The 18,842-nt window shown below is 47.6% G+C and overlaps 1 long non-coding RNA gene across 1 annotated transcript; it reads left to right on the forward strand.

The window, feature by feature from the left end:
- Nucleotides 1-13,376, forward strand: LOC141747419 (uncharacterized). The gene is made up of 3 exons (XR_012588721.1): nt 1-125; nt 6,528-6,880; nt 11,368-13,376. It is a non-coding gene; the product is annotated as an uncharacterized LOC141747419 (long non-coding RNA).
- Nucleotides 13,377-18,842: the final 5,466 nt, after the last annotated feature.

Below are 18,842 nucleotides of genomic sequence, written 5' to 3' on the forward strand. Positions count from 1 at the left end.
AGTCCCATTAAGAGGCGATAGCTTTCTGGCTGATGCGAACTGCTGCATGACACATCGGATATTGTGTATAGGACTTGAAGAGGTCGATGAGAGCTATCTGAATCATTCATTACCCGGTGAAGTAGGTGAGTGACTGCTATTGTCCTTATCCTTTTAGAGAAGGATGCTCAAGCACAAAAAGGTTGAGAGATTTAGTGAAGGTCCCTAAAGGAGGAAGCATCAGAGCTCTGAAACAATGCTTGGTCCCGTGTTCAGACAATTATTCTTCACTTGTTTCTGTCTGAAAATCATGTAGTAAGGAATAGTGTTACTACGGCTGGTCAGCTTGTGCCGTAGAAACACCATAATGTGAATTTAGTCTTTTACGCTATTTTTTCGTAGCCCATGAATCAGTCCCAGTTCACCAAACAGTTCCCGCTGTGTCTCCATGATAAGCTTTCCCTCTTGATAGGTGTTCTGTGTGCTTGGTTGGTCACTTGGTTCATGTGGGGGTTTTCCTGATTCTTGTTCTGAGGAATGGGGCTGTTTTTTGTAAACAAGGAAATTCTAAATGTTAGATTGCTGCTAACATTCCCTGGGGCTGCGTGGAAGGGTTCATTCTTCCTGAATGGTTTCTTTGGTTATCAGCAGCTCTCGCGCCATTCACAAATAATGTTCTTATTTGTGTCAACATTGACTCGGGCACCAGCGGTGCCAGGTGCTGTACAAACACAGAGCAATGGGTGGTCCTTGTCCTAAGGAACGTATGAGATCAAGGTTTGTAGCGTGCTGCAGGTCAGGTCTGTCTTCATCCTTCCAGCTGTAATGCAATAGTGAGAGGTAAATAATGGAAAGAAAAAAGTGGAAAGAAGGTCTTCTGACTTGAGATGTGTATCTGAAGTAATTCCAGGATAGTGGGGAATAGAGAAATTCGTATGTATACACTGTTAAATATGCATAAATGAGGAACTTGAAGAGACCTTCTGTCTATTTGGGAACAGCTAGAATTCCTGCTAAATAAGACTCAGCAATTCATGTGGCAACTAGGGTGGTCTTGATTTTTAACCAATAAAAGAACCAGCCTCTTGATCCCTGGCTTTTTTGCAGTATCTGTTTCTTTCTCTCTTTTCCCAGCCAAATGCTCAAACATACCCAGAAAAGCCTGTTCTTTTCCCAGCTGGCTGCATCTCTGTGGAGAGAGTCTGTGGCCCTCTCCCATTTCAGGCCCGTTTGACCTTGCCTTGTAACCAGATGTTTCACTGGAGAACTTACACTTGGGTTGCGTTCAGCTGCTGGTGAACTCTCTGCCTCGGTCAAACGGCTGTAAACAAAACCAGCCCAAGAAAAACAAAACCTTTTCTAAACTGAGTTGGCCAAGGACAGATCTGAGTCCAGAGATGCAGATGTCTGTTAGCATGTTGATGAGGCTGCAGAGAGAAGCTCATCTGCCATCCCTGATCTTCAAAGATGGCTTTCACTTAGCTGAGGGATTGTTTTTTTGGGATAACAACTATTGTTCCCCTTGTTTCCAGGGCTTTGGAGATACATGACACACAGACCCCTTCCAATGCTGCCCACGGTTCATCATACTGTTTGCAGCTGTCCCTGCATTTGAGTGAGTTTCTGGCCAAGAGTATTTAGAAAGTGGTGGCTTGCTGGCCTGAAAGTTTCAGAAGAACAAATCACAAGAACACCATAGCAAAATGATTAGTCAGAGACATCCTTTATTCCGACAGGCACATCACATGCCTGTTGAGATTATTCACCTGGCACTTGTAGACGGGCTTTCTGCAGAAACGGTCCTGTCTTCCACACTTGATCAGGAGAAGACGCCAGTAGTGTCTTCTGGGGTTAACACTTCAGTGGGCGTTTAGGTTGTCAGAACGTTGTTCTTCAGTTTGGGAAGTGGCCAACTCTCAGAGTTCCTGTTTTGCACAAGATATGTTGGGGCTGATCATTAGCTTAGATGTGCTGAGAGCCTCACTTGCAAGATGGCATCTAGAACACCATGGGGTCCCCTCATCCTGTAGTGGCAAGTTACAGGAGTTGGAGGCTGCTGCCCCAGGCTGTTCCAGCTTGGTTTGGACCTGGGAATCAGATCTGGGAAGACTTTTTCCATTTGAGTTGTGCTTGGCCAGGTTAGAGGGCAGAGGGGCTGTGCAAACTGCAAGATTTGCCCCATCATCTCTGAACAGAATCAGATCTTGAGCCAGAGCCCTTCTCCCGTGAAAGGGTGTATTATGCCGAGTTGAGATCACTGGGAGAGGGATTGCTTGGCACACTGATCACTGCTGTACCAGGAAGGATGGAGGCCTGCGACTGAGCAGCGTACACACAGAATCGTGTTGATACCCACACCAGTGATTTCTCCTCCAAAAGGGTCAGACTTGCCTGTCCCTGAACATCTGCTACCACTAAGCAGACATCCACCACTGTGTTGAGATATTTATCCAATATTCAGTATTCCTTCAGAGGGAAATGTGCCATCTCCCGCTCCTACATGTATACTAGCTCCACTTTCTACAGCCAAGTACCAGCTTGCCGTAGGAAATGTCGAGGTGACCTGGCTACAGCCCATGGCCACTTTCTCCACTGATCCGTCTCTGGCCCCATAAATCATTTTTAATAACCAGAGTGCTCTTAATGCAGCAGTTCTAATGTGGGGTAGATCTGTTTAACCTAATCTGAGTATTAAAGCTGGTCACAGTGATATCTGAGCACCTGTGACTTCCTCAGTCCAGCTAGAATTCAGGACTGCGAAGCCAATGGCTTTTCCTGTTCATGCTGTACTGGCACATCCCTCTTGGGGTGATTAATACCTTGCTGAGATGGCATTAAGGTCAGTTACACCAAGGTAAGGAAGAGATTAATAGGGCCAATGGGCAGATATTCCTTTCAGATTCTCAAATGAAAAAGTTTGCAGACTTCCTAGACCTTGTCTTCAGTATCTCAGGGAGACATTCTTCTTTTGTAAGAGGCTTGGGGTGGCATTGCTCAGCCAACTGGGCACAAGGAGAGAGCTGGAAAGAGGAAGGGATCTGATAACACTGTTTTGCCCTCTGTGCTTAGCTCGACACTTCATTCTGTTTTAAACATCCGCTTCATCATTCCTGCTGTCCAATATCTCACTATGGCCTCAGCAAGAGCTATTTTAATCCCTCATCATTCATCGGGAGGCCCCTTCCTGTTGCCTTTCTATCTGCTCCCGCGTGCATGTATGTGCATCTCTCCATCGAGAAATCCCCTCTGCTAGCTGTTGTCAGAAAGGTCACCCAGGGATATTCACAAACAGCAGGTGTAAAATTAACAACTGGTGCGATTCCAGTCATCTGGCAGGAAGGAAAACATTGGACAATAGGTAGAGCCAGGGTAAAGTTTCCAGCTGAAGGCTCATTGCCTGATATAGGACGGCAGATCGGTGGGCTGGGAACTCTCCTAAGAATGTGAAACCGATAGGGTATTAGCAGGCTCTCTCTGCCCCTCCAACACAATTGTTTTCAGCTTGCTGAAAAATATTTGGAAATGTTACCGAGCAGGACGTGTGGGCGAGAAGGCATCCTCCAGCCAATCAGCCGAGTAGATTTCAGCCCTCCCCTTGAATTTCAAGCTTTTGTTTTCCCTGATGGAAAGGAAGGTGAATCGTCCATGATTAATTTAGGGATCTTAAAGCATTTTGGATGAGTTCCTGCAGCACACTAACAAGTGGTGCTCTCAAGGATTACGGAAATTGTAGAGAGATGGCAAGATAGATGGGTGGATATATGATCAATACAGATTCTGACCCATTATAATTTTTGTTAGTGGAACTGATTTTAGCTGCATGAAACAATGTGAGTATGACTCAATAATGGCATCTTGATGGTATAAGTTTTTTGAAGTCATGAATGGTAGATCTTAGAATCATAGAATCATCTAAGTCGAAAGGGACCTTTGAGGTCATTGAGTCCAACCATCAACCTAATACTGCCAAAACCACCACTGAACCATGCCCCTCAACACCACGTCTACCCATCTTTTAAATTCCTCCAGGGATGGCGATTCCACCACTTCCCTGGGCAGCCTGTGCCAATGTTTGATAACCCTTTTGGTGAAGAATTTTTTCCTAATATCCAATCTAAACCTCCCCTGGTGCAACTTGAGGCCATTTCTTCTTGTCCTATTACTTGTTACTTGGGAGAAGAGATCAACCTCCACCTCGCTATGACCTCCTTTCAGGTAGTTGTAGAGAGAAATGAGGTCTCCCCTCAGCCTTCTTTTCTTCAGAATAAACAAGCCCAGTTCCCTCAGCCGCTCCTCATAAGACTTGTTCTCCACATCCCTCACCAGCTTCGTTGCCCTTCTCTGGACATGGTCCAGCATCTCAATGTCTTTCTTGTAGTGAGGGTCCCAAAACTGAACACAGTACTCGAGGTGGGGCCTCACCAGTGCCGCGTACAGGGGGACAATCAGATCTTGTTAGATCTTGACCAATGTCAACAACCAGAATGGTGGCTTGAGTCCATGAGCACAGGAGTAAGATTTACTGTATAATTCAGGCTGTGGATGTACCCAAGGAAAGTTGGCAGCACTGAAAACAGTGAAGACAATGGAGAATGGAAAAGATTGTTGAGAAGTTTTGTTTAAACCATGGTGAGCTAAGTTGTTCTGCAAGTAGTAGAGAGAATGCAGTAGCTCTTCCCAGCATGGAGAAAGAGTTTGGCCAGAGGTTTTAACTAACAGCCTTTCCTTTGCTCGTGTTCAAACACAGAAGCCTTGCCTCTATGAAGTAAGAGTAAATGTATGGGGATCACTGCACCTCAAGACTGCTACATTGGTGTCTACAGCTGTCTAACTTCTTTGGTCTTCTCTGCCCTTCTCCTTCCTCACCCTCAAAGCTGTCAGTTAGTGTGACATGACACCAGGTTTCTTTTGGCAAAATACTACCACACCACAAACAGAACCTGTAGGCTTCTGTCTGTCTTACACAGTGTCCATCCTCTGCTTAACCAGGTTTGGTACAAGCTCCATCCAACCACAATACAATTAGTGCTGAAAAACTGCTCTTGCAGGTCCCTGAGCCTATGTAGGGATCCCATTGCTCTCGCTTAGCAGGGATCTCGCACATGGACTGTGCTGACAAAGGATGCCTGGGCTGAGAGGAGGTCTGATAACGCTGTGTAACCCTGACATACGTTGTCAGCAGCGCTGCCATCGCCAACGACAGCAAGGGGGAGGACTGAAATTCTCCCGTTCAATTGGGCGAATTTGACACCTTCTCGTTCTTGTGTCCTCGTGGCTCGGCCACTTGACATTTCTAAACATTCTCAAGCAAGTTCACTGGAAAACTATCCCATGTCAGGAGCTGGTGATGTCAAGGCTAATAACAGTCCTGAGGTCAAATCCTTCTGATCCTTCAGGCAAGGACCTCAAGATTTGGCTCCAAGTCAATAACAAGGTCTGTCACGTCGACGATGGCTTATTATGAATCCCAGTGCAAGCCTTTCCCAAACAAAGTGCGTTCGTTTGGTTTTCCATGCAGGAAAAGGTTATTAGTTTCCAAAGGCAGCTTCCCTCTTCCTTGCATAGAGCAGCGAGCAAAACCAGTGAGCTTGGAATGGGCAACAGCACTTCGCCTCAGAGCAGGAGATGGGGACAATGATAAATCTTTATCTGGGAAGTTTTTCTCTTCCCCTCTGGAATGGTGCAAGATGATTGTTTTCGTCTCTAGAGATGCTGAGGTTTTCTTTCTGTGTCTCTTTCCATCATTTGGATCTTAGCAATACCACTCGGCTGCCTTTGTTAACGTGACAATGGACCTCAGAAAGAGGGATCGAGCCATATTGGGAAATGCACAGCTGGATGTCGGGGAAGGAGATAGCGAGGATCTTATTGGCTCACACTTGTGCTGCAGTGAATACAGGAATTGTAGGATGACATTCACTTTGCTATTACATTATAATCCTGACAGCGTGTTGAGAATGATGCCACTGGAACAGTGTCCAAAACGATAATTATAACCACTTCCTATTTTTAATTTCCTCTTAATAAGGGAACCAGTGGTCATCATCCTAACAATAATGATTCTGCTCTGCCCTTCCAGATGTCAGAACATTATAAAGCACGGGTCAACAAACACTGATGTCTCTCTACAGGCCTTTCTTCTGAACTGAAAACTCCGTGCAACCCATCCCACCCAGACACACACATCAGCAGGTACGAACCAGGACGCTACAGAAAATGCCGTACCTGCTTTTCTGTTGGCCTCGTTTGAATCATGGAGAAATAAGGTGACTCACTCAATGTCCCGTGGTGAGTCAGTGGTAGAGAACAGATTCAGCTGTTCACATCTCCCCATTTTTCTCTGTCAAATGACCTTTTTGCTGTTTTTTAGAAGGCATTTGACATGAGGTTCCTAAATATGTAAGCTGATGTTCAGAATTGCTGAGTCCTCACTAGCTCCCCTCCAGGCAGTACCCAAACATGATATCCATGGGGAAAGCTGTCTTGTCTTGAATAACAGCAACCGCTAATGGTTATTCCTCTTTATGCGCTCATATATGTTTTTGCAGGTGGACTCCAGCTCTGCATACCCATCCAATCTGATGCACGCAGAACCAGCACAAGACAAGGAGGACCACAGCAGACAGCCCCAGTTTCCTGAACTGCTATTAACAACAACGTGCCTATTTCACACATCCCTCCGAAAGACCCGCCTGATGATAGGAAGTCCTTTGGCTGTGAGAGTTCGAACTATGGTTGTCAAAAGTCTTAGCTAAGGGAAAGTTGGTCCATGTCACTTGGCCGAGTGATGCTTTTCTTCTGAACAGCTACTGACTCCAGAGAGAGTGGGTTTCTCATTTTGCAGAGCACTTATCTCCTGCTGGCTTACAGGAAGTTTCTGTAGGATCTCTCTACATTGAAGGTCAGATTTCATGTGTCTTCTGAGATCCTAGAACCAGGGTTCTACTGTGGTAGAAAAGCAGAAAGGAGAAGACTATATGAGGTTAGCAACATCTGAGCAAAACAGCATTTATGGCTCAGACAGCCATTCCAATTATCCAGCACTTAGGCATTGAGAAGATTCAGATAAGAGGTCTCAGATTTAGCTCCTCTCTTCTCTCTGCAAGTTAATGTGCCACTTTCCTTTTTTTTTTTTTTAAGCAGACAATCAAATCCTTGATAGCAAATTTCAAGTTAACAGGAAAAGACTGTGTCTGCAGAGAATGGAAAGAACCATTTTGGCTCTAGTGAATTTTGTGATCCACCTGAAGCACGGGTAGCTATCATTACACACTACTTAAACAAGCTAGCGAGCTTGTTGCAAGAGTAGCTGGATAAAATCCTATGGCTTTTTAATAAAAATATCTGAATCCATGATACATCATTTGCTGTACTGGATAAAACCTAACTGAGCTCCTGTTATGCTTCCATCAGGGCTATTTATACACTGTGACAATGCAGGAGCCTAGTTTCCGACTTCTGCCTTAAATCTGAGAAGAGTCAATTGAAAATCTTATAGTTCCTGCAGTATTAGGTCATATGAAAACCTTAACAAAAGCTCTGCTCTGTTGCCCCATCCATTTCTTCTCCATTGCAAGGGGGCAGACTGCCGAAAGAAGAGGTGTTATCACCAAGCTGATAGGAGCTGTCTCCCTTCCTTCCCTGGAGCATTTATACAGGTCAGTCCCTCTAATACGTAAGCTCTCATCTCCTGTCAGTTTCCTCATAGGAGAGCTTCCCAGTTTTTCTTCTCTCCTCACTGCATAGCCACCCACAAACAGCTTTTCAGTCATCTGAATGCTCGTAGATCACTAGCATATAGCAAAGCTTTGAGGAGCACGTGCAAACAACCTATATACTAATCCAGCAGCACAGTGTTGAGGCTTGTCTTTGTTTTCTGGGATAGGTAATCATCAACTTTGGAAGAGCTTCTTCCTTAACGCCTTGCTTCTAAAAGGTCATCAATCCAACCCTGCTTTCTACCAAGAGCTATGGCTCTAAACCCTGTTACACTTCCGAGTGATGCCCTTGGCACTCACCCATTCTAGCGACTTCTCGTTACCCGGGTATGTCAGCAAACACTTCTGCAGGGTCCTGACACCTGGTGTGAGGGTGAAGCAGCAGAAAAGCTCTGCTCCTCTGAGCCTTTTCTATCTACCACAGAGCTGACTGAATCTCTCCCCCCACTTGCCCTTTGCATTACGCTATGGGGCGGAGAGGAAGCAATCCTCTGAATCTAAAACTCTCCTACCCTTCTTTTCCCACACAAGTTAATTCCCAGCCCTGGCTTGCTTCTGCTCCAGCCCCCTTCGGAGCGTGCTCTCATTAAGACCCCAGAGGGAGGAGGTGATGCTCTGAAATTGTCTTAATTGCTCTTGTTTATGCTGGTTACGATGGCAATAAGTTGCCATGCAGAGGAGGCTTTCTTCAGATGTGCAGGTTCTCCATTGTTCCGTATTCTGAAGGATTGTCTGTAGGCAGCTCCAAGTCATTTACAACAATAGATTAATATGAAGATCAGTAATACTGGGTGACTCACAGTCACACACATGTAAGACCCGCCAATCGCTGTGACCTGCCACCGGATTTGAGGAGATGTTAAATGTTGCTGGTATGCTCTTGCAGGATGCTGAAGAGATAATGCTTTGCACTTGCAGTTTCTGCTACCCAGGAGCTCCCCAAACATGAATGGAGAACGCTGTTTTGCTAAGGCAGGCAGTGACTGTTACACTCACTGGAAAGCAGGGAACTGGCACAGAGTGTGTCTTTTGTCCAAGGTAAATTTTCAAGTGCCAAAGTTTAAACAGGGGTCAGGAATCCTGACTTTTAGTCCCTGATCTATCAGCCAGGAACTCTGTTGTCCAGATCCTAAAGAGGATCTTTTATGTGTGTTGTGTGCTACTTGTACTGTATCCCATTTGTCACCCTTGAAAAACAACAGAGAACATCTCCATCTCACAGGCTCTTCTCTGGACCTCTGCAGTACAGTGTCTGGGTCTTCAACTGGCAGAGACCCATTGGAGATGATGTTGATATTCCCCAGCTGTGGGTTTGCCCCTTCTGTCCCACTGTTCAGACTTAGGGCTTCATGCTAGGACTGACTGCATTGGACTCGGGGTACTTTGCTTTCCATTCTTACTTTTCCGGATAGTCCCAGTCTGCCAGATCAATATCAGAGGCACCCTACATCCCTCTGATCCATCCGTTGAACCAAGAGGTCTGTGTGCCATCCTTTCCCCTTTATTCTTGGCTCAGGTATATATGTGCCCTCCTACTATGTCCCCACTAGTCCCCGTTCCTCTGGGATCCACCATTCTCCTTCCCTGTGCCAGACACTCCATGCATCCCCTGCCTTTCTCACCCATCATTCTTTCTACTTCTCCCCTGCTGGCAGGGGCTCACCGTTTCCCCCATCTTTCCTTTCCTCCATGCCGGCTGAAAGGAGAGATGCCCACTCCCATTTTATCCCTGTCTGGGAGATACATTATTCAAAGAGTAGGGAACACAGGCAGAGCTGAGAGGAAGGCTGGGTGGTGCTGGAAGGAATTAACAGCTGCTCTTGACTCTAAAGTCCATCACAGAGCTGGGTCGAGCTGCTGAAACTCCTCACCAGTTTCCTATTTTCTGCCTATTTTCAGTCCTTGGATGCTGACAACAGCCCCATAATTTCCAGTGTCAGTTAGGTTTGGTGCTCTGTGTTACCATATCACACGTACTCCAGCAAACGACAAGTGGAGAAATACTTTCCAGCTGAGTGTGAAAAATTGCCTTGCTTAGTCCATAAGTAATGTGCTTCGTTGCGTCTAGCTAATTTTCTTCCCCATATAAAACAGTGCAGTTTCTGCATAATTTTGCACATTAAAAAAACACCAGATCTCAAGAGCTTGATGGTGGGCCAGGCCCCAAGTGTGTCGCTAAGCAATTACTGAGTCCCGGCCTGCCTCAAGCTGAATAAAACCTTGAGGCAGAAGCTGTGGACCTGACCCCTGATTAGATCTGTGTGCTTTTCCATATTCATAACAACAGAAGTGTGCTTATACCGGGTCAGCAAAGGGCTGTCTTACATGTAGCCCCAAAGAGGGTACCTAGGAAGAAAAAGGAAGACTTTTCTTCCATAAATATGTATTTCATTTGGAAATATAACTTAATTAAATTGTTAGAAGTTCTATGTAATTAGTAACCCTCAGCGGATTTCTCTTCCACAAACTTTTCCAGACTCCCCTCAAGTTCATATACAATTTTAGCTTTTTTGAACATCCTGTGGCAAGGAGTTCCTCAGCTTAACAACATATCTCCTTTCATTTGAACCTGAAATCCCCCTGTTCCCAGGAGGTTTTGAACCACCAGCCTTTTAGCTAGCAGTGGTATACGTTCACAAGCACCTTGAATTAGCCATATATTTAGCTGTAAAATTTGTCTACTTTCTCCATCCGTTTGAATCCACTATCTACTGTAAATCTGCACTGCAGTGTAGCCACCATGCTGGAAGGAGAAATGCAGAAGAACTTGAAGGTCTTAGAATGAAATAGTGCCAAGTACCTGCATGAGGTACCTGTGGTCACCTATGAAAGAACCCCCTTGGAGTCACCACATGCTGCCATCACTAGACGGTGACATCTCCCAAGCTTTGGAGCAGACCTGGTTGACAATCCAGAAGAGGGCAATGGTGACACATCCTCACTGATGCTCTGAGCACCAAATCAGCTGAGGACAGCCACTGTGGGAACATAGCCAAATAGCCAAACAACCTTGGCTAGCAAATCTACATGTTCCTGGCTGTTTTGTGGCAAGCAGATTGAAGTGGGAGGCAGCTTTCAGCTACTGTCTCAGGTCAGATGGGACTGTCAGTCAATTGTTAATTATGACTCTTCTTCTTACTAATTTCTGTAACTTCTATCACCATGGCAGCTAACTGCCGTGGAAAGATTCAGCCAGAAAAAGGAGAAGACAACCAAACTTTTCATAGCAAGGGAACAGGAACTAGCTACAGAGGAGGGGGGGTGGAGGAAGAGATCTGTAAATTGTCTTCTAGGAGAGCCTGACGCCAGGCTTTGAAAGCTGGTCAGGTTTGGCTTTGCATGGTCCTATCAAAGGGAGTCAAACCTGTATTCTGACTGTCCTGTGCTTGAGACCTTGCGTCCAGCTAGCCTGGTCCTAGCACAGCTCATGATGAGTATGTGGTACCTGTTCATTGCACAGGATGCTGGGCACTACGATTTTTCTTAGTCTGTGCCAATTAGTGGAAAACTGCATTAATATCACATCTTCTCTGCCCTGACCTGGTCAGTCGATCAGTTCTAATCTGTGATGATGGCTGTGTCCCCGCATAGGGAGGGACGAGGAGAAACTTGACAGCACTTTGAGCTCTGATTAATTTTTAAACTTCCTCTTTTTCTGCTTATTTTGTAGCTTTTGTCCTGATGCTGAATGTGTTGTTTGCCCCATGTGTCACTTCCAGAGGAATACTGTGGAGATGAAATGCCACTCAGCCATCACACGGCATTTTACCCACGGGAGCTGGATGGGAAGCCGTAGGCTGGGACCGCACAGGGTCCTAGGACAGCTGGCCACTTCTGTCCCTGCAGCACCCCACAGGAACGTAGTCTCACAGCGCCTCTGTATTTCTGTACGTGGGCAGAGCGGGTTGCATGGGATCGTTAAAACAGCAGCCATTTTGTTGCTGTTTTGCAGCAACACCGCACGATTCTTGCTAAAATGACTGTGTCTGGCCCATTCAGCAATTTTCATTTCTGATTAAGCTTTCCAGCCTGTAGGTATCTTCTCTCACACCTGTCTTACCATTTCCATTTAGAAGGATTTAATTTACAAACCCATTGTACCTGGCCTCGCACAGACCAAGCCAATTTATTTTACATAATGCCTCAGCACTTCAGGGAAACAGACTTGTTCTAAATCCTTTCTGAAGGGAAGGGTGGACTCGTGCTTCAGGTATTGGTTTGAGATCCAGGAGAAATGGACCCTGTTCTGACAGTGTCCACAGATTTCCTGAGACCTTTATCGAATCGCTTACCCTGCCTTGAACATAACTTCTGTATCTGGAAAATAATCAACACCACACCACTTTCCCTGCCTCTGGTTTTAGGAGGATAAACGTAGTATCTAGATGGCATCAAGGCCCTTGTGTTCTGTGCTTTACAAATAGAATAAAAAGCTGATTTCCGTGCTGGAGGGACTTCAGTGTGTAAGTGCAAGATGGGGACAACAGGCAGGTGCAGGTCTGCTGAGAAGCAATGAAACAAGGCAGAGCTGATGGGCAAACAGACCCTGGGCATTGCCCACCAGCTGCCTAGCTGCTGTCAGCCTTTCCATCGGCATCTCATCAGGGATGAGCAGGGAGAGAACGAATCACTCCGTGGGCGTTCACAGGAAGCTACCCCCGAGCGCGAGGGAGAGGCACGGGACAACGCACACGAGGGGCGGTTTGAGAATCCACGTGGGTGATCTTCCCAGCAAGCCTGGGGGACAGGAGACTCCGTGATATGCCTGAAGGAGGCACAGACACCCCCCTCCTCGGCAGAGAACTCAGCTGGCAAGATCTAATCTTTTCATTCACTTGTGGTTTTTCTGTTTGTTCACTAACTGGACCCCTGGACTTTGCTTTTCAAGGTTCTTTTCTTTCTCTTTCGTTGCCACCGCCACAGCAACACGTGAGTGTGAGAAGTTACGTGCAGGGGAAGATTAATTTGCACTGAGGAGGTGACTCGAATCCTTTGCAGACCCCACTGGAGCCAGTAAATCTGAAGGCAGGCGCTCCCCATCCATGGGGCCATGAGCAGGGGTGAACCTTCCAGTGGCTACATGCCCTCCGGAGCTCTCATCACCGTCAGTCAAGCTCTTCCCCTCAAAAACAGTAGCGGAGGAAGCTCAAGAAGTATTGCTTTTTAATTTCAGTGCTGCCACAGTCACTGACGTCCTCACTAATCCTCTTGCGGCAGCAGGCTGCTAATCAAAAACTCTTTGCTCGCCACTTTGGCATCATTCTGGGAAGCCAACGGAGCGCAGAGATGCTCAATTCCTCCCCCTCCACACACCTTCCATTGTCTTCAGGACTGACAGCTCTGATGTGGAGCAGTGATAAAAGCCAGCTGATGCTGTCAGGACCTGGTACAATTGCACCGCAGGGAAAAAGGCGACTGGCTCTGACTCATCCCAGCCGCCTGGAGCTCAAGATGCCTTGCACACGTGCTGTCTCCTGGCACGGCTTATCACGGAGCGATGCACCTTTGGTGGGTCCTGGAGTTGACCGTAGTCCTTTGAAAGGGTGGTGGCCAACTGGGTGGCCAGCATCCTTTCAGATGCTAGAAAAACCCACAGGAAAAAAAAAAAAAAAAAGGTTTGCAGATCTCTGCCGAAGTCTTTGGTGTGAATGGCGGAATAAAGGTTGTTGGTTGGATGTTTCTCTGCTTGACCTGTGTTCAGGGGTGTTTAGTAAAGCATTTGTGCAGTGAGTGGTAATCTATGACAGTAGCACCTCTCCTTCAGCTCCTCACATGCCCATCCTTATGGACTGAGCTGAGCTGGGGTTGAATTTCTGGGAGGCTCCAAAATGCAGAGGGTTCAGACTTGAAATGCATCAGGAATGCCAAGGCAAGAAGGGAAGGACATTCAAAGAGGAGAGGCTGGACTGTGGTGTGAACTTCTGGGTGACCTTGAGGAAACTGGCTCAATGCTGCCCGTCCTGGCCAGGTCAGCAGCTGACATTTCCATTACTGAAGGCAGAAACTTGGGGGTCATTTCTGTTTCATTTTTTTACTTTTTCACAAATATGACATTGAATGAGAGGCATTAGGAGTTCCTCCTATAAATAGGTTCACCCCTGTCAAAGCTGGTTAAGTCATACCCAGTGTCAAGCCCATAAACAAGGTGCCTCTCAGATGCACTCACTGCCCAGAAGGCGCAGAGGGGTGTACAGGGAAGTTTGACAGCTCCCTCTTTGACTAGTTGGCGTTGGGACACCTGCTATTTTGAAGGCAACAAACATAATCATCCCCAGCGCCCATCTGGAGGACGTGGGGACAGAAGCAAAGCAGTCGAGGACCGCTGCTGTATGTTGTAGCAGGAGTGAAGCCTCCCAGCCGTGTTGCGAGAGGAGGCAGCTAAGGTGTAAAGTATGCAGGTGCTGGGACCTCCACGGCTGCTGTCACAGCAGCGGTTAAATGCTCTGATTTCATCCACTCCTTCAAGGTCTTTCCCCAGGTCTGGGGTGACCTGGAAACCCCGCGCTTTCGGTTGACTCAGTTTCCCCTGGAGGGAGCTGCAGTTTCCCATTCCGTTAGAGCTGCCCAGTTCTTCTTTAGCTCCGTCAGAAGCAGCAGTTTCAGCAGCATCTATTACAAAGCAGCTTTGCCATACTGGAAGTCAGCTGGGGCATGGCAGCGAAGCCAGAGACACAAAGCAAAGCATCTTTGAAACGAGAGAGCGTAAGTGTCCCCCCGTGCCAGCTGCGGGGACATCTGGATGGAGCTGGCTCGGCACAGCTGCAGGGGTCACCAGGGTAATCCATCGTGGTGGCTCCGTAGCAGAGCACCTCGGGGCAGCAGGAGCTGGAGACCCTGAGGTCCCCTTCGCTTTCCTTCTCACCCCTGGGAGCTCCTTCCCACCTCTTCGCCAAACTTTGTGCTGCTCTGAGACTGGGGGCTGCAAGGAACCTGTTCTGCTGAAGTGATGCAAGTGAATGTGTCTTAAAAAAAAACAAAGGAGGATTTTAAAAAAAAAAAAAAAATAGATAATTTCTGTGGTCTGATTTCCCCACAGATCCACAAGCAGTTGCATCAGTACAGCTGAGGGGGTGGAAAACTGAAGTGGGGGAAGAAAGGAACAAAAACTTTCTAAGGCAGCTCTACCACTGAATTTTTTTCTGTAACTATATGGAGACCTATAGCTGCTTGTCCCTTCCAGACTTTAAGAGCTGTCTGGCTCTTGTGTGCGGAGACACAGGCAGCAGAGCGGAGAGGAGAGATGATTTGTTTGGAGCTGAACTGGGAGAAGCTTAGCAGGGGAGGAATTGCTACTTGTTCTGAGATAGGCTAATTATATTCTGTGTCCTTGGAAGCCAACCCTTTTCTACTCTGCTTGCATAATAGAGATCCTATAGCTTTTCACAGAAGTACGAGGGTTTCCCTCCCACCACCGCTGTACACAGCAGCCTGTCCCGCTGCCAGCCTCCAGCCCAGAAGCATCTGGATGTCAGTCCTGCATTCCCCGGAGGGCTGCTGAAGCACTTTGGATTCCTCGGAGATGGAAACCTTTCTAGAAACGCAGGGTAGAGTTACTCTAATTCCTTGCTGTTTGGGATCAAACTGAAGCCTGCTGCTTAATGGGGGATAAGTGGATGTAATGCAGTCACTCAATAACTTTACGCACACACGCAGAGCCCTTCGGATTACTGATTTCCAAAAGAGTCTCCCTCACGAGCCCTGCAACACACTGACTCAGCCCTAAGCCTTTTGACTTTGTTTTTCCTTCTTTGCAAAGCGACTTGTACTTCTAATTCTTCCCCCCCTCCCCACTTATTCATTTTTTTTTTCCCACTTATTCATTTTTTTCCCCCATAAAAGTTTTCAGCTTGTCAAACGACTCTCCCTCTCCCTGTCTTTGCCTTTTGCAAAGTGGGAGGAAAGATAATAATAAAAAGAGCAGTTTTCAAATAAAAAGCCCCACGTGTTACCTGGGAACCGTCTCTCGGCATCCAAATACCCGCTGGGGCAGAGATCACTGAGTCCCCGCTGTTGTTTTGTACCCGCCAGACACTGTTTGTGTTTTGTCACCGAGTGCTGCTGTCAGGTCTGTCACTTGGTACAAGCAGGACTGACTGGGCCTTTGTAAAATAGGATTTCCCTTTACACCTTTTACACCCTTTCTCTGCTAAGCGCTCCTTGCTCCTTCCCTTCCTCCTGACAGGGGAAATTGCTGCTGCGGCTGCTGCCATGGGAGTTCCTAGGCTGGAGGAACGGGTTTGGGAGCGTTTGTGCTCTCTGCCTCATCGTTCCCAAACGCTCCTCGTCTTGGGCAGCCCTTTGGTCCTGCCTTACATCTCAGCGGGGAGGGAAGAGTGAGATGAAGGAGTTGGTGAACCTGCCTTCCTCCCTCTGTCAGTCCTCAGTCCCTGCCCGGCTTCAAGAAGTTCAGCACTCTCTGCAGCTTCTTGGGACATTTAGGTTTCGGCCACCTTTTTTATGGCCTTACTGAATTGCTCCTAGAGGGAGAAGCTTGCAGGGGAAGGAGCTTCGGATCAAAGCATTGCTGTAAGACCAAAGGACTTGCAATGGCTCCCTTGGGCCCCCCCGATGGGGAGATGCAGGAGGTGATGGCCCCCGCTGCCGCACTTATCCCAGCCCTCTCCATTCCCCCACAGGCCCTGAGCTAAAAGCTCATTTGACTTTTATGAGGGCTGGAGAGACCAAGCAAACAAAGCCCCAGGGTTTAGTCAGCGCCAGCGGGTACAGCACGTGCCTTTTCCTTTTCTCCCCTCTTTTCATTCCTGCTGACAGCTTTCCTGAACACGTGGTGTCTGCTCGGCTCCGGAGCCTCTCCTCAGGAATGAGCCTATTGATTGGGGCAGGAGAGCACTTCTTACCATCTGAAGTGGGGGCCACCTCCTCTTTCGCTACAAGACATTTCGATACCCTCTGAGCTCTAAGGAAGCTGAGAAAGGCACGGAAGGAAGGGGAAAGATGCTGCGAGTGTCTTGAAGCATGGAAATGTCCTATTGGATGGAGAAATGATTCAGGCATGAGCCCAAAAGATTCCAGGTAGAAGGGGCAGGGCATTTTCCCTCCCTGTCCTTTCCCGGAGCTCTGACTTACAACCGCAGGCTGTCCTTTCCACTTCAGCAGTGGAATTCACAGACCTCGAGCTGTGGTCCCCTCAGCATCAGCCTCCCCCAGGCTGGGGGTCTGGCTTGGGTCACTGCAAAGGTAGAGCTGGAAGCAACGTTTGGAGCTGCAGCAGCAAAGCTCCTTTTCCCGCACACTGCTGGGTTCTGTTGACTGTTACAAACCTCTCCCCTGGCTGCTGGGGCCGGGAATGAAGCATTGCTCATCCTGCTCATCCGTTCACTACAGGAGTTTTGGGAATCTTTGTAATTAAGCCAAGAACATGAGAAATAGAAATTCCTCCCGTCCCAGGCCCTGCCTGACACTGCACAGATCCTTTGTTCTCGGCGTCTTTCTCCCTCCCAAGGCCTCAGAGAAGCTCTTCCAACAACACACCACTCTCCTCAGCCTCTTCCACCAATTAGCAATTATCCATTTACTCGCCATCAATAATTCCATCAATTAGCCCATCTCTTGAGGCTCCCCTTCCCCAGGTGCTAGCAATGCCACTTGAGCACCGACAAGAAAGGAGCACTCAAGAGCTATATAAATATATATATATATTTCTTGCTAACTTTAACTTTAGGATGCTCCTGGTTTCAGCTGGTCCACAGAGAGCTCAGGATCAGCCTGTGTCCTTCTTAATGCTAGGAGTTCTGTACTCTGGGCTGTGCTGGTAGAGGAGAATCAGACCTTTCTGGCATCAATTTTCTTGCTTTTTGTTGGAAGGAGTGTGTGAGGATGCCAGGAAGGCTTTGAAACAGCCCATAATATCCTGTCACCTAGTCAGGCATGATGGATCCAGTACGGTAAGAAATAAGTGAAAGAAATATGTGTTGCAATGGAAGCTGTTCAATAAAAGGAATGTTTTCAAAGGAGAAGGAAAGTAGCAGGAGCTAGTAGAAGAAAGGGTGTTTTCAGCCCATGAAGGGGAATCTGGAGAAAGAGAGATCCTTTTTAAAGTGCAAAATGGTGTCGGTAGGAACATAGTATTGTTACTCCTTTGATGGGAGCAGCTGGCTGAAAATGGGAGGACTTGCAGGTTATCCCAGGTAGGAGGAGAAAGTGGCAACGGAGCGGAGGTTCCTTTGAAGCGCTCTGGTCCTACAAAGAAAGGAGACTCCGGCTCGCCTGTGCCCAGCAGGAATGGGAAGCAGGGGACAGCCACGCTCGCAGCTCTGCCCTGCTTCGTCCGTGCTCAGCACAGATGGCTCTGGCCCCTACTCTCGGAGCCCTGCCTGGCTGAGCCTGGAATTTCCTTGCTGCTTTTCTCCCTTTTCCACGGTTTGTCCTGCTTAGTTCCCCCAACATATGTACACTGCTTGGTATTTAAGACATCGCCTGGCAAATTCTTTCAGCCCCTTCCCGGGCACCTCCGTGAATGAATCTATGATTCGATGTGCTTTAGTTTTGCATTTTTTGAGGTGTGGATTGCTGCTGGTTCGTTGTCTTCTATTAATGCCTGTTCTAACAGGTGAGCCACAGGAACAAGATCAAGGCCCAGGAGGAAGAGAGAAGGTAAGTGGATTAACCAGGACAGCTCTGCGTGTCTAGAAGCTCTTAAACCGTGTGATGCTCTTGCAAGGGGAATGATGGAAGACTGAAAATTGGGGATATCCAAACCGAGCCTAAGGCGGAGGGAAGGGATGTGATATTCCCTAGCTTTTTGCTCTTGCACCCTCCAGCTTTCAGTTCCCGATAGAAGCAGGGCAGCACCCAGCCGGTACAAGCGGATCTTCACCTGCTTCCATCAGCCAGGAAGGTGTGTGTGTGATTTGATGCTACGCTTTTAGTGCCCAGATACCTTCTGAAAGCTCCTCCACCTTGTCTCTTTTCACGGAGCCATAGGGGAGCGTGGCCAGCTCTTTCCTAGTTCCCTGAGGGAAATGCTAAACAGGGACCCAAGAAATTACATGCCCAAATCCCGTGAATAAGCTGCGGGCGCTCTGCTGCGCTAAGCTCAGGAAAGCAGCTAGGCGGTGCGCTCAGTTCTACTAAGGTAACACAAAGGAAAAGAACAGAGGCTGCAAATTAATTACTGTTGACGAT

This window comes from Larus michahellis, chromosome 8 (assembly GCF_964199755.1).
Source record: "Larus michahellis chromosome 8, bLarMic1.1, whole genome shotgun sequence".
Taxonomy (NCBI): domain Eukaryota; kingdom Metazoa; phylum Chordata; class Aves; order Charadriiformes; family Laridae; genus Larus; species Larus michahellis.